This window comes from Metopolophium dirhodum, chromosome 9 (assembly GCF_019925205.1).
Source record: "Metopolophium dirhodum isolate CAU chromosome 9, ASM1992520v1, whole genome shotgun sequence".
Classification (NCBI taxonomy): domain Eukaryota; kingdom Metazoa; phylum Arthropoda; class Insecta; order Hemiptera; family Aphididae; genus Metopolophium; species Metopolophium dirhodum.
In genome coordinates, this window is record NC_083568.1 from 23,052,810 (window position 1) to 23,067,742 (window position 14,933).

Genomic DNA, 14,933 nt, shown 5'->3' on the forward strand with positions numbered 1-14,933 from the left:
GATGTTAAACGTGCACAAATGTTTCGGCACTTGTCGATAAACCCGTTTTGGATGGTTTGTGATATCCAAACCAAATTTATTCTATTTATTTGTTCCACTTTATTTGATCTTATTCTCGGGTTGATGGGTTTCGTTGCCTTCCGTAAACGTATTTGTAGTTTATAATATTGATCAAATACGTAGGTGTTATGTCCAATTGATGTATAATTGTTAAGGTTGAAAAAATACATAATGAATGATAATAACACGCTTTTATTATTTAATAATAAGGTTATGTAGATATGACGATACTCATAAAATCGCAATTAATTAATTTATAAACAAGGTATGCGATAAATTGTATGAATATAAATTATAAATACTTTTCAAACTATTTCGTATATTTCAAACAATAATGTGCAATATGACGTGTACTTTGTTTTTGTTTTTTTTTAACGATTTAATACATAATAGTTATTGGATTTGGAAATATTAATTTTATTATAAACGAATATTGCAGCACGATAGTGGCAACAAAGACGAGGCATATTTAATGAATTCGGGGAGGACATCAAACAGAAATTATTATAATAAATTGGAAGGAGACTGAATTGATGTCAATTCTTCTACTGGATACTTGTGCGTGCGTGTGTAAAATAAGCAAAAATTATAGATTGATAGACGAGAAGACATATTATTAATATATAGTCAAACAGGACACGTGAGACGATGCAAATTGTTCAATATCAGTTAGAAATAAGTAGAGAGCAAACGTGGATCGTTGAATAATGATATCATCGAGATGAGAAAAAAAAAGTGAAAGGCCTGGACCGAGGCAGGATAAATAAAATTATATTAACTCTCCTAACCCTTAAATGTTGAACTCGTTAACCGATAGGATATATAGTATCATGTGCGTCGATAAGTATAGGTACCTATTATGTCAATCATGCAACATGTTATATTCGTATTATAATCGGTTCGTCATACTGACTCTCATTCTTAGATGAATCATTCTGACACCTGTAAATCGATCTTTCGATTGCGGACCAATACTATTTTTTTGTAACTTATTTGGTCGTTATATACATTTTGATTTTACAGAAAAATGTTAAGGTTACAAATGGTTACAAAACGGTGGAATTGGACCGGAATCAAAATTTAGATTTACTATATAGTACTCAAACGATTCACCTCTCATACTAGGTATAATGAAGTTAGTATGTTACTATTATAGATACACACCACTGTGATTATCGTATAATAAAACGTATGATGAACCAAATGTCATCATGCAGCTCCATGTACAATAATATTGTCCATATAGGCTGCACTTGGCCACTCGTGAGTCGCAACGGTTTTATTTCCGAGGTGACGTGACTAAAATGACACCAAGTTTCGATATGCGAGATCTCAAATGGAATAAAAAAAAAACTAGTACCTAACTTTGAGTCATCGAATTTTCGTCAGAGTTATTGCCAACGGACTACGCATATAGGAGGTATGTATAATGTCTGCAGAGTATACAGATAATGTACCGTCACATTTATTTTAAAATTTAAATCGAATCGGCTGCACATTTTTTATCGGTCATTCGTAAGATCGTACGCGTCCGTGTTCTCGATAAAAAAAAAACCAAATATATATTATTATTCAATAATAACGCGCAATAATACGTTATGTTTTGTCAAAGTACGCAGAGCATGTGTGTGTGTTTGTATCGTATCGTATGTACACATTTACTGTGTAACACGATTTCCAAAGGATCCATCATAATAAATATTTTAATGTTATCACACTGCAGACGATATATTAACAATGAACTTTATGAACTCATAAGTCACGTGATCCGGTGATCGTTTTGAGCTACAGCGCTATAATACTGGTACCCGTGGTGAAGTAGAATTTGTTGAAATTTTGGTCAATTATAATATTATCGATTAATAACTATTATTTACTTAAAACATTCAGTTACAGAAACAGACTTAAATGCGACGAGTAAGTTCAAGAAAAAGTCAATTGCCTTAAATCGTGTCGTGTGACACTGACAGTATCATAATAATTATGCTGATTATGGTATGAGTACCTACGTGAAGCAAAGCTCCATCGTCAGCGACGACGTGACAATAGGATTTGATGACATTATTGGTATATCGCAAATATAATATTATAATTTGATAATTCCATATTGAATTGTCGACATACGCGTACCTAACATCCATCTGATTGCTGCTGTAATATATTCTTATTATAATCATTAATTCTAATACCGTTTGACGACAAAATATTCTGTTAAAACTAATATCATTTTGTTGTGAAGACCATTATCTATTAATAAAATATATCAGCCCACAATACAGCATATTCACTCGAACCAATTGACATAATAATGAAGTGTTAAAATATAGTAAAGCATATAACTTTTGTTCGTATTATAGCCTATCGATAAACAACCGTCGATAATTCTCTGATATCGAAAATATAGTTGTATTGAAATACGTTGGTTCGAGTTAAAATGTATTATTGTTTACAATATTCTCATTTCGCCCATGAAAACAATACCGAAAATATCGTAAGAATTAAACATTGTATACATAATTATAATATTAACGTAAAAAAAAAAATGAATATTTTAAATATTTCACAAAACATAATAATTATTATGCGTTTAATGATTGATCTGTTAAAACCTTGAAAAAAAATTATGTTATGGATAGGTAATATACGAAAATAATAATCTAGCTATATTTTTTTTGTCCAAACCAGTTTACACAAGACGTACCGTATTAATATTCTAATGGTTTCCATTCAAAAAATATCGGCGTGTATCATTTGACCTACGGGCCAAAACATCGTTTACGAACTTACCTAATTACGACGGTAGCGTAAGTATAATTTTTTGTAGGCGGAGGGACTCCAATCAATAAATGTATTTCCATTACATTTTTTTTTATTAACATGACGTGTTTAAATATCACCATAAATTATAATACATATTATTATAACAAATATAATAAATAGGTAAAAGACTAATAAATACTTATTTATTTATTTCCCAGGTTGGTAAATAAAAAAATAATTTAATTTAAATGTTCTATGCTTCTAGGGAAGGGGGATAAACCAGAAATCTCAACCCCTTCTGTTAGTTAATCAATTACGAGAACATCGCTAACAGAGTTATAATATTATTATAAGCACGATGAATACACACTAACATTCAATATTATCTTATAATATTTATATCTTATAATTCACATTCGGTGAACTATCGAAAAACACTGCCGAGGCCGTGCGAAATGTAACGCGCAATAGTCTATAAAGTTGAGAAAAAAATCTTCATGTTCACCTGTTGGTTGATATCCCAAACCACGTGCGAATCAATCAAACGGATAACAATGACAACTATTAAACGTCCTAGTATATTCATCAATTGGCAAAACTATATTATACCACATGGTGAATCATGATGCCAATTTTTAATTAATTGATTTATTAAAATTCTGAATTTTTTTATTTAGTGTAAGTCCTATACTGCTGTGATTTGTGGAGCATTTTTTTTTTTAAATAGTAACCAACTGTTTATTCGTGCGGTAAATTTTGAATGTTTTAATGAGATGATTCTTTTTGAAAATATTAATATATCATGTTTATATAAATCAAAATTAAAATAAGATGTTTCCAAGTTATTAGACCTTATGCTATGAATAATAGTTCTAAAAGTTTATGGGGCTATTTTAATCTGAAGTAAATAGTAATTATTAATTAATATTGATTTATTACAATTTTATGATTTGCGAAAATTCTCTGAGATTTATAAATAAAAATCTAAATATTACTATATTTGATCTAAAATCGCTATTAAAGACTATTTTCTTTAGTAAATAAGCCATAACTCTTAAGGTTCAACTACTTATAAAAACTAGATTATCTTTCGAAATTTGATTTGAATATGATGAGATTTTCTAAAACATTTTCAGATTAACAATTTTAGTAAAAAATAGTGGCTATTAATTTGAAAAAAGAAATTTGTATTCGACACTCTGTCGTAGATATAAAATATAATTCTATGAATTTGATAAATATTATTTTATTTTATAATAGGTTTAAAAGTTCCGATAGTCAGAATTTGAATAAACACATTATTAAAAGATAAAATGTTAAAATATGGTTTGTATGGTATATACCTGTATATAAATTATTTATTAATCATCCTGTATAATATAAAAACAAAAAGATTCGTTCACTATATTATTATAAATGTTTTAATAATAAATAGCTGTGCAATACAGATATATACTTAAGTAATCACATATTTGGTTCCTCGTTCGTCATACTAGGTGGATTGGCAAAACGTCCGAGAATATAATATTATAAGAACACACACAATCATGCCTACAACCGACAATATATTATGACGATGGCGGCTCGTCGAATTTGGTAGTTATATTTAAACATATCATCTGATTGGGCGCAATAATACTACACAAACGACGAGGAATAAAAATATTCGGATCGATCCATGCCAATTCGACGGATATTCGGTCTACTGTTATTATATTATGTTATTGGCTAGCTCCATGTCGTAGTAATAATATTACATACTTTTTCGAATGCTTTGTTTGCTGCGATGATCAGGCGAAGGAATCGGACCTATTTTTATTCCGTATAGTCTGTGGTATTTACGAGCGTCTTTGTATTTTATGTCCGACGAGAAGGCCACGGCAAAACGAACAATGCATTTATTCGAATAACGGCGTAATTGTATAACAGCCCAGTTTTTTTGTTTCTGAATATCCTATATCCACTACGTGTCCACTCCCTCCAAGCTTAAAAATAGTATAAAAACAAAATCTCCCCAATAAACTAAACAGCCTAACCCAGTTTCCCCTATCGATAACAGTGAGAGCATTCAATATTGAAAATAATCAAAGTTGAAAATCACTGTAATGAATGCGTTCAATTTAATTTCAAAGGTATAATACCTATTATGCAAAAATCGATTCTGAGTGGAGACGGTGTGTCTTATTTTATTTTTTTTATTGGTAGGTTGAACTTGAACTAGATAATTGTCAACGGTATCATCGCACATATTTTATTGCTAACGTTTAATTATTATAATACCTATTAGGTATGTCATATTATATAACATTGTTATTAACTTATTACATGGTAGTTAATACCGACGTAGGTACCGTAGAAAGGTGTAAATAGATTTTTGGTATAAATAGATTAACCCTTTCGGTCCCTTCGGGAGGATGTAGTTATTTTAGCAGCCATCGAGGTGGAATCTTTGACCGGCATTACACCTCGTCTATGTCTCGTCTCTCTCTACGCGTCTTTAGACGTGGAACAATGCCGCGACAACAATATTATTCGTTGTCATCGTCATCGCGTCGTCGTTTTCACAGCTGTTTTTTTACGTGTCGCCGGTTAATATAGATTGATAACGAGCGATTGTATGTGTGTGTGTGTGTGTGTGTGTGTGTTTGTATTATGCTATTTCTCGGGGCTGTTGACAATGATGATGGTTGTGTCGTTGTGTGGCCCCGAAGAAATAATGCCTGTACGGACTTCGGGAGACAACGCGCGCGAGACAGTGACAGATGAGCGTTTGGTCTTGCCACTGTCAAGACACTGTGCTGATAGGATAGGTTTTTCCCGAGAGCGCATAGTATACAGAACGATCGTTTCGTCACTAGCCGGCTCGGCGATTGTCTATCCGAAGATTTTCAAGCGAATTCCGTTTCGATTTTTTTACGAGGTCGTTTTAAATTTGCAATAACCGTGTATCGGTGATTTCACATGTGTAGAATATAGACGCGTTGCAATCAAAGAGTTATAAGAAAAAAAAAATGGATTATATTGTAGCAAAGAATTTACTAAGCTGCGACAATTTCCGGTCGCGGCCCGCGGTTGTGGGGCGGAATACGCGAAAATTGACGACGTAAAACGACCACACCGTATACCTCCTACTCCGCGAGTGGGTAATACTCGGGGTAATATATACAGCACGTCGCCTAGCTCCTGCCCCGATCGCCACTGGACGGATACTGCAGGAAGGACAGCTGCAGCCCTTGCACACTTGCGATAGTAGTAATAATATATACCCACGACGACCCATCACCTGATAAAGAAACGCGACTTTGCATTTCCGGGCTTTTCCGAACGACCCGGTCGGTGATTGATGATTTTTCGGCGGTCCGTCCTGGATCTGCGGGGCACAGTGTCCTTGGAAGAATACAATAGTAATATTATAATGATATACGCGCGTGTTGTGGTCCAGTATAATAATCATTACGTATACGATATATGGTATACAGAAGTACCTATTATATACCGTACGGTACCTACTTATCGTCGTTGTGCCGGAAAAACCTCCACGTGCAAAATCAAATGTATCCAGTGCGCCAGTAATAAAAATTTAAATAGCTTTAAGAATTGACAAATTAGTTTCAATAAAAAAGCGAATCGAACAACGATTTTTATAGTTTTGTAAAGAACCGTGTAATCGAATAGTATAAATATGAACAGTTTTTTAATTATTTATGTTTCTTAACTCATCTTTTTATATCAAAGGTATTAGAATCTCTCATAGAAATTGTAGGCCTTAAAGCGGTCTCATAATAGGTGTTTAGTATTTTAATCAAAATTATATGCATTCATATGTACCGTGTTATACTTACCAATGATAAATATCGCGATACACAGTTTATTATTCGTCCGACAACATATTATGTGAAGTATTTATATAATGAACGTATCTGCCTCTAAGACATCTCTACAAATTATAGCACTTAGAAGGTGTTTTAAAATTTAGCAGTCACGCGCGCAATATATATTTTATTCACTCGCAGTTCGCATTAAAATTTAAAGCCCCGAACCTGTTTTTGACACGTCGTAGGTATCTTTTGAACTTTAAGTAGGTACATTTGTTCTGGAAATAGCGAGGCCAAAATAGTGTTTTGACCAATTTGTCAGCACGGCCACGGTATACATGCGTACCCTAATATTTAATATGAGTGCGAAAAAAATATTATTTTTTCACTTATTATTTATGAGTACCTCTATACGTATAAAATAATTGACTATAAATCGCGAATAGTAATTAATCAGAACTAATTTTCTCGGTTCCGGTTCGATTCATGTTATAATATATTATTTTATAGATCCAAAAAATATTATAATACGCATTAATTATTACGCTTCCATATGTAATGTCCTTTAATAATTATTATCGTGTTATGTACATATAATCATTAAATGTCATCTCTGATTTATGAAATATCGCAAGCATTAAATGAATTATGATTTGATCGATTAATATTTTTTTGCTACGGGCAATGGATTATCAATGGAATTTTATTAGAACGTATTAGGTACGAAACGGCTTTTATATATTTTTTTAAAATTACATACTGATATTGTGCGGAACAAAAACCGAATAAAACCTATACCTAACGCATTGTTTTGATGTTGTTCTCGTTCGGCTGCTGTAATTACGTACGCTGTATACAAATACCTACAAACGTGTCTAAATAATTGCTAATAAAATGGGTACATAAATCTTTCGCACGTGTTTCGTAAGATAAATATTTATATTTTTCTCACTTCCTCGTCCACGGTCTGTTGGCTATAATGAGTGTAACCCACATCAGTTTTTTAGCTGAACGACTGTCAAAAAAAAAAAAAAAAAGGTGATTAATTACTGCAACGAGGTGTTCATTTACGTTTCGGAGAGAATTTGAATACGAGGTGGTTCGCGTACATACGTGTGCGTCAACCGACGACCGGAGAGAGAAAAAAAAACGTAAATAATATATTGCACTTACTGTGTCGATTCCAGAGTGGTTTTATTTTTGTCTAAGATTATGATTTATCTAAACGAAATCTTAAGAAAACAAATTAGTTACGTATTTATTTATATATTATAATGTTTCGTAATGAAAAAATTAACTTGATTTTGTGAAGTCAAAATATTAGAACGTACCTATAGGTACTTATTGATATAAATTAATAATTAATTCTGATGAGTGTTTTAAGTTAATATATGGAGAAAAATGTTTATTAATTAAACTCAGTTTAAAAGAAGTTAGCTGTATAGCTACGTTAAGTAAGTGTATATAATATACTATAATATGATATATTATAATATGTGTCGATAAATGATTAAAACAATATTAATAATTATTAAATAAATCAAGGAACGTTTATTTGTATATTTGTATTAATTACCATTTTATACAGCGTTAAATAAAAAAATATAAATGTATTTATTAGTTTTAACTACAGTTACCATATTATATTATACGTACCTACCTAATACCTGTATTGTATAATATACATTATACTTTAGGTACATAATTTAAGGTATTACTTTTTTTTTTTAAATTATAATGTTAAATTATTACAAATTACATTATAAAAATTCAAAATAGACAATTTGTAAAGTTGATTATAAGAACAATAATTATTATGATGGTAAAAGCATTTATCTAAGTCTAGAAGTTTATTTTTTTAAATATCAATTTTTTTTTCGAGTAAATTAATTTAGAATATAATAATTATTTTCAAAATATTATTTTTGGGAATTTCTTGACATGAGTTTATTTCTTAAATTATTCACTAACCATAATAATATAATCTTCCTGTTACACCTTGTATAGTATATCGACAGATAAGGATTTAAATAAGCGTACAATTATTATAATATACATTCAATATGGGAATATTTGAAAACGCTGTGGTCGATTTGGGAGTAGGGTAGAAATAACCGAGTTAATATTTTGTTTATATTCGGTATAATTCTTACATAAACGCTGCCTGCAATATTGTTTAATATCTTCCTCCGAGCTCATACCGTCGGCGACTGTGGTATACGCGCGGGTGCTAAAACAGGGATGATTTCCGAACCAGCCTTAGAAAAAGGGACTCGTTTAGGGTGTTTAGCAAAACTGCTGCATCGCGTCTGCAAGGTGTTATGTACGTCTGAGGGGTAGTGGGCCGGCCGGGGGTGGGGCGTGCGACGGCTTTCACTTTATTGTTATTACATTTTTTTTTTTTCATTTTCATTAAGTCCGAGGGGTTATCCCGCACGAAATCGCACATTCGCTGGTTTTCCCCCACGGCGATTAAGGTATAAACGTACATAATATTATTTTCATCAGTTCCGAACACTATTCCAATCGTCTCGATCTCCCCGGGAGATGAATGTATCGGTGATGTAATTGACAACATTTACTCACTTATTTGGACACGCGTTTCAAAAAGAAAAACACTCGACAGCCGACTTCGTTTACTTCGCCACAAACGTCAATTTGAAGTTTTCACGAAACAAGTCCCTTTTAAAACAGCAATATATATAGCCCGATACAATTCGAATTTGATGCTGTGAGAAACGATAAAAAAATCGTACTTAACAAGCCTTATTATACAGTCCATCACTCTCCGCATATCATCACTTCTGCACTGTGGCATGTGTCCAACTATTCCATTTCACACGCGCACCACACACAAAATATAAATTAAAAACATAAACAGTATACTGTATACGAATACGTCAACTGATAGCCGCACTAAACGATATAAAAAGTTTCCGACTCATTACGAATCCATCAATAACACGCAATACATCTACTCCACCACACTTCCAGCAAACCCTCCGCCGACTTGGAATCGGTAATTATTGTATGCTATGAAATGTATTTGTCCAGTTTAGTTATTAGACCTAGAGTCGAGGATCTTTAATATTAAAAATAATAAAATAGTTTAAATATTTGCCATATGAAAATAAATAATAATAATATTATATATTTAAATAGTATAACAATTATTATAGAGCATACCTAAAATATTATTCGGCGCATGGGTTTTAGACATTAGTCATCGGAAAAACCAGCTACAGCTTGAAATGATGGATGGCCATAGAATATTTTAACCACCTGTGTCATTATACTCTAAGTAAACACACAAGTACACAACCATCTACTTCACGACGACATTTGATGGTATTCAAAAATGTGTTGTACCACACGTCACGATTTATTTTACCGTCTTATGATGAGTGGCTGTACATAATCCATTCACTTCATTAATTTATTAACTACATGTCTACATATTATTATATCTTTAATGAGTCGGAACGGCTTAAACTAAATGTATGTACTTAAGTAATGTTATACTTACACCGCATAATAATAATAACAATAGCAATTTGAGCTTTGAATATATTTAATAGAGATAAACTTTTAGTTTTACTACATATTTACGATCCACCCACAAAATAATAGTACGATGGGTGATCGGGATCATATCGATTAATAAAATATAAAATAACAATAGTACGAATGACGGAATTATTATGAAATTGCCTTCGTAATTTATTAGTGCCGCCCCAACAGTTAATGCGGCAATGTCGGTCGGGGGAAATTATCTCTTGGCCAGTTTATTTTGAGCCGGAGAAAACTATAGAATATAGATGTTAACTTATTATACGCCATATTCATGTTACATCTATGCCGTGTACAGTGTGTACCTGCCTGAATTGAAAAAAAGATGTTCATCGTATTTAATTAATAATTATTTTAAACAATTATTAGAAAAAAATTCATCAAAATCGGTACATTGGTTTAGCCGTAAAAACGTAACAGATAGACAGAGTTACTTTCGCATTTATAATATTATTATACAATATATTAATAAGTATTAAGTATAGATGTACCTATCACTAACAATTGTCGTTTTTTATTAAAAAAGTAATTAAATTAATTTGAATATGTGACCAAGATTTTAACCACAGTACATTATAAGAGGTTATGAAATTCAATACAAAATATATACAAAATATCATTTTGGGATAATAATATCATACAAAGTATGTAGCAATATTATAGTGCACTATGTATAGTATATGTATCAGGGGATATGACAATTTTATTTTACACTTAAATCAAATTTAAATATTATATAATCCACTCACCGAAAGAATATGGTTACTTCGCGCCAGTCTTGTAAAATGTTTGAATAAATGTATTCAAATAAAAGTATTAAAATCCTTTTTTTTATTCGAATACTATTTTAATAACTTTTTGAAAAAAATTATTCAATCACGTTAGACTGTTCTGAATATTTTATTTTTATTTTTTTATTCGTAAATAATACGTTTTTTGAACTCAGAAAATAGATTATAATTTATTTGTGAAAACACTATTTTTTCTATTAAAAATCGAACAAATGATAAACAATAGTTTTTCTCTTCGAATGGAATATGATTGATCCACGTTAATTTCCAACCATTCCAAAACTGACAAATATTAGCGGGAGGGAAGAAATGGTATTCGATTATGTATTCAAATACGTACTCGGAATACTTAAATACTCATTTATTCAAAATTCGAATACAAAATAAATGTATTCTTTATTCCGAGTTCGCAGCTGGGACTTGGGTGTATGCGGCGGGATACGAATGTACGATGCGTTTTGATTTGTGCGCAACCACATTCTCTTGGCGAACGGAGAACATGTAATATATTTTTAGATACATAATGTATGTACATTGTACACTGTTAGTACAAATACAGTTATAACAATAGATAACACTATACATTACACACCATTTTCGGTAAAATTGTAGGTATATAATTTTTAAATTCATCAATTGTTAACAGATACGAACCACAAATTATTATTATTTGTATCCGTCCAGCACTTTAGCAAGCACAATAAAATAATTAATTTAAATGTGTAATACTAATAAAAAAATATATTGATTCACGATTCGTCACTTCCCGTGTTTGGAACTAATAAATAAAAACAATTTTCGTTATTCTTTAAATGGAAAAGGGAAGTGGTTCCGAAACGTAAGACAATGACGCTAAAGAATAAAACAAAGACAACAAATATGGGAGGAACTGAGCATACCGGAATGATAATCAATTGGTTTTGATTTATTAAATTGTTTTTCTGTTTTACGGTCAATTAATAATAAATATTATATATATCTGTATCGTATGTTATCATGTTTAATATTTATCCGTACACGATTCAATTCAATTTGTAAAAATGAAACTTAACATTTGGTTTTAAGAGAATATAGATAAAACAATGTTTATCAGTATAATTAATGGTTTCACAAATTTTTCGATCCCAAATATATTTTTAAATCATCCACTGTAGTGATAATAAATAATGATTAAGTTTCATCAGATGTTGTGCCGTCAGTCGTCACGAAAGTTATGTTATGAAATCGTCAATAATGTTGGCAAGTATAACAAGGAAATATATGTGTATACCTAATATTATATCATATTATATTATAAAGGAACAGATTTCCATACCACTGAAACACATATTTGTTTTCTCAAATTACAAAAATATACAGCTTTAAGTAATAGTGGGATTTTTGTTTTTAATGTTTGTATACTATTTCCGACTTTTTGAGAGTAATTGGCGTATTTACAATATTTTCATTTATTGAATTATTTACCTTGTGATTTTGAAATTGGTTTAAATATACATTTCATATATTATAATATATACAATAATACATCATCATCAAATATCACTTATCGAATCTCTCTCGTAATTGTTTTTTTTTAATATACAAATTATACCGAAATCGTGTCGTTCCATATATATTTATCTTCTTTTTTTGGAACCAAAATCGCAAAACTGTATTTAGGTAGGTACCTAACATATCCATTCACCAATTTAAATCTGTTCTCAGAATTTTTGCAGACGATCAAACTCAATAACGACCTTCAAATATCACTCTCAGGCAACCATTAGTGCACACATATCGTGTTATTATTATTTTACTGCATTTTTAAACATTTAAAATCGTCATAAAATCTTTCTCATTAAACCTGTGTTTACTATCGTCATAGTAGTCATTGGTTCAATTAATCATTAACCGATAGATCGCACGTGGCGGTAGATCGTTTTGTATTTCAGTATAATAATTATTGTCGAGTACCATAATATAATAATAGTAAGTATACGTCTTTTGGCGCAATTTATTATATGGTATAGGTACCTACCTACATATAGGGTACGCCGTGAGTTATGACCAAAAGCGGTAATCGCCGTTAAATAGTTTCCACTTTTCAGGAAATTTTCTTTTTTTTTTTTTACAAGAGGTTAGATACATCTAACGTTCACGTACTTTTACACCGCCATATAGTCGTCGTTATTATTATTGATCGATTTATAATAATAATAATATACTATTTTGTAGTCGTCCCATTAACCGGGTTACGGTGACATCTTTAATTGCGACATGATAATAATATCATCGCATATAGTGTTATACACACACATTTATAATAATATAATATGTAATACGTGAGAACGTTTTTTATGGGTACCTCTATACATATAATAGTATTACCACTACCTGCACAGTACCACACATAAACACATATAATATTATATACCTATGTTAGAGAAGAAAAAAATATATATATATTATATTATAGTGTCTCGTGTGGACCGTCTCGAGACGGAATACTAGTCCAGTCGAGGAGGAGATAATAACGCGCGCGCCGTCGGAGTCTGCGGCCGGACACCGTAGGTAGGTAGGTACTCGTCTTTCCCACGAAACCCCTCCTACCGTGACCTGAAGTCGGCGTCGGCGGTTACCGCGGTCGTATAAATTATTATTATTATTATTATTATTGAAAACGGTCGCGAGGACGCCACTCACCGGAGGATTTTTGTTTTATCTCCACCACTCGTTCGCGCGCGCCGGGCTGTCGATCGAAAACCGACGGTGATTTATAGTCTTTCCTATCTTTCTTTCTTCTTCTTCTTTTTTTTTTTTTTAAAAGAAAATCTGTCGTATCGTTTCCCCGGCGCAATATCATAATAATTATTATTATTGCGGCGGTGCGTAAAAATATACCGACAAACCTATTTAACGGACGGCACACTGCTGTTGCATAATATTATAAAATATAATAATACTGCATATGATTTATGACACCGTCTTAACGGTGAATAAAAATAATCATAATAATTTTGTACTGCAAAGAACACAATATTGGTATAAAATAATGCAATATTACCGCAATGGCGATAAATTATAATATTATGACATCGATACGTGTAGTTGGCATGGCACGTCAGATATACGAGATGATTCTTATCCTTGATAAACACTAGTTTTCGTCTGGAAAAATATTTTTATTTTTGATAATTTCCGGTCATAACAAAACATGTTTAAAAAAAAATTATGTTTTTATTGTCAAAATTGATCAAGGTCTTAAGCTTTTTGAATAATTGCACCATATATTTTTCAATCTACATTTCAAAAACCAAAATACATTTTTTAGAATTTAAATGTGCCTGTATATAATATTGTAGAAATCGAATTTCAAGCAAGTATAGTTGATGAGTATTTTAAAAAAAAAGTATGGATGGACGGAAATGCGAAACCTACTCCGTTCGCCAAAACTTTAAATAGGTATTTAGTACTTACTTATAAAGTAAGAACTTAAGACAATTTAAATAATAAAAATAATAGAAAATATATTTTTTTCAAAAATTTTGTTTTGTTATGATATTTATAGTCATCTAATAAACTTTTCTAGAACATAATATTAATAGTCTACCTTTAAAATAATCATTCTGTGTACATGATAATGTAGTATACTCAACGAAAACTTCGTCATTAATAATTATTATAATATGTTTATCCACCAAACACTCTTTCCTAGTCAGTGAATAGATTGAATTCGAACATTATCGTGACGCGAGTTTGGGTGCAATACGCCACTAAATATTATCATCATTTATTTATGTCATATATACGAGGAAAATTGATGGGACGTTTCCGACCTGCTTTGCGTGGATTCAGTCGGATGGCCATTTATACCGTAAACGTATGTTTTAACACCATTTGACGATTTCGTTTAGTGTTTTTGTGTCCTAAATGCGTGTTTTAACTATATTACACCGAT